Source organism: Acyrthosiphon pisum, chromosome A1 (assembly GCF_005508785.2).
Source record: "Acyrthosiphon pisum isolate AL4f chromosome A1, pea_aphid_22Mar2018_4r6ur, whole genome shotgun sequence".
Lineage (NCBI taxonomy): Eukaryota > Metazoa > Arthropoda > Insecta > Hemiptera > Aphididae > Acyrthosiphon > Acyrthosiphon pisum.
This window is the reverse complement of record NC_042494.1, coordinates 101,065,941-101,068,496: the sequence shown is the minus strand read 5'-3', so window position 1 is coordinate 101,068,496 and position 2,556 is coordinate 101,065,941. Positions and strand designations below refer to the sequence as shown.

Here is a 2,556-nt window from a genome sequence, read left to right as displayed (position 1 = left end):
ATAAATGTTAATACATTATACATAAATATGGAAACATTATTTTGAGATATTTGATTCACAAAAAAAAATATTAAAATTCAATATTTCATGTTAAAATAAAATTTATCCAAAATTAGTTTGCATGTCCGGTGATGCATAATAATATGCAACGATAAATAATAGGTATACAACGACACAGGCATATTCATATGCGCAATTCACGAAAATAGGGGGGATTTAGGGGCTACCCCCTCCCACCCCAAAAAGAAGTCCATATCACTCCCAAACATTTCCTAAATTTTTTTATAGTTTATTCAATATTATCAAAGTAAAGCTTTAGGCCCCCAAATCCTAAACGCTATTTGCGCTCATGGGCTTATTATAGTAACCTGGTTATTGAGTACTTATTACAATACCTACTGTACCTAATAATGCATAACCTAAGTAATACATAACTGGTACGTGTGTAAGTACCTAGTACCTACTTACTTTAGTAATAGTATTAATTATCTTGGATAATTTTTTACCCATCCACCCGGTCCCCACCCACCCACCATAAGTGCGTACTCGGCGCCACTGAATGTTATTATAGTATGTAATTTATTTTACAATTATTAAATAATATATTACCTATTATAATTACATTTGAGAGCTGATAATCAGATTGATATTATTTAACCAATTTCGTCATTTATTTCGATGTTATTTTAAATTACTAAATTGTATAGATACAGTCAGGGACGGATTGGAATTTCGGACCAGCCCGGGAAAATACTTTTTAACCGGCCCACTATTTGTTGGGAGATTGGGGGCAACTGATAAGTGTACCATACTGAAGATAGTAATTTTTTTTAGTATTTTAAAGGGTAGTCTACTGTAATTAGTGTTATTATAAAATCAACTTTCAACAATAAAATGTTATAATAAAAATAATAATAATGGAATAACAATAGTATTACCTACATATACATGTTAGTAATTTTATATTTTATATTATCAATTTTACTATATCTGTATAAAAAAATAATGAAAGTACAATTACAATATATTATTCAATCGGTATTTGATACCATTTAAAAGTAACTCATATGATACGTGAGTGTGATAAATCCTTGTACTAAATTATTGATTTTGAGTGAATTTAGTCAACTTAAAACAAATACTTGCAAGTTGCAGTAACAGTTTAAAGCGTGTTTCCAACATTGTCATCGACAATGTTTCTGATTTCCTGTCATAAGCGGTAACATAAATATTTGTCGACGACAATTTCAGAAATATATGTTTGCTACAAATGTTTCTTGTTCTGGACCCGACTGGACCGGACTTAATATTTTTAATTATTAATATATTATTATTATAATAATGAAAAAGTTCAGCTAAAACTTACTTCACTGTTTTGAGACTTGAAAAATGATTTAATGCTTTTAGAAGCAATGGCTTCTAATAGTAGTATTTTATTATTTTTGTCTAGAATTTTTTCAGCTCCTTTTCATTTTTTACTACAGCCTGATCCATTCATTTCCATTTTATTTTATAATTCGCAACTATTACTATTGTAACATAAAATATTTTATGAATTATTCCTAGTTAAGTAATTAGTAATTGAATTGTAAAATTAACCAAATTGTGCTGACTGCCGAGTGCTGATATCTAGATTTTGAATGACGATTGATATTTAAGTATAAATAATATAAATTTCAAATAAAAATATTCTTGTTAGGTATTCATATTCACGACCCACATCCGACTGCAGGTATCGTCAAAATTCGTCGTCATTACCCGCAACCTGCCGGCCCATCTGATCGATGACAACCCGAATAAACAATTATTTATAGATTTTACTTTCCACGGAAGTTGATTTTTTGTTTACAGTTATTGTTATTACTTATGATAATTATGAATAATAATAATTAATAATTATTAATAATTAATATTATTATTCAGTTTCTGTTGTAGACTTTGTATACTTGTATTATTACAATTTACAACGTTTTACGTTATAATATTATAGACTGTTATTACGTAATATCATTCATTGAATGAATAATCCATAATCAATTGTAGGTAATATTTATTAATTAATAGATTATATTTACGTCTACCTACTATTTACTATTTAGTACGCGGCCCATCGGGAATTTCCCGATTTCCCTATGGCCCAATCCGTCCCTGTATATATATGTTATTAATTCGGACCAATGAGAATGCCGTATTTTCCTATGGGTTTTATTTGATGTGCGGAATGTTAATATGCGTCCGGGCGGACTGTAGAAACGGAGCGGTACTTAATTTTTTATGCCACGGGTAGTGCTATAATCGGCGTTTTTTGTTCCACAGGTGGCCTGTAGATAGCTGTTCTTCATTTTATAGTATTAGACTGATAGATAGATAGATAGATAGACTAAGAAGACTATTAGTCAAGGAAAAATTCAGCACATCCTGTTACATATGTGATATGTTATTAAATCATAACACAATAATTAACGTGAAATATTGTCAAAGCTAAAACGATAAAAACGATTGTGACGATTTTGTACTATTAAGATGTCGTCAACCAGTACAATTGAAAATTCTAAA

The 2,556-nt window shown here is 29.5% G+C and overlaps 1 protein-coding gene across 2 annotated transcripts in view; it reads left to right on the top strand.

Moving 5' to 3' along the window:
* Positions 1 to 2,556, top strand: part of LOC100163890 (interference hedgehog) — a 21,784-nt gene that overhangs the window by 15,870 nt on the left and 3,358 nt on the right. The gene's annotated exons all lie outside the window — the stretch shown is intronic.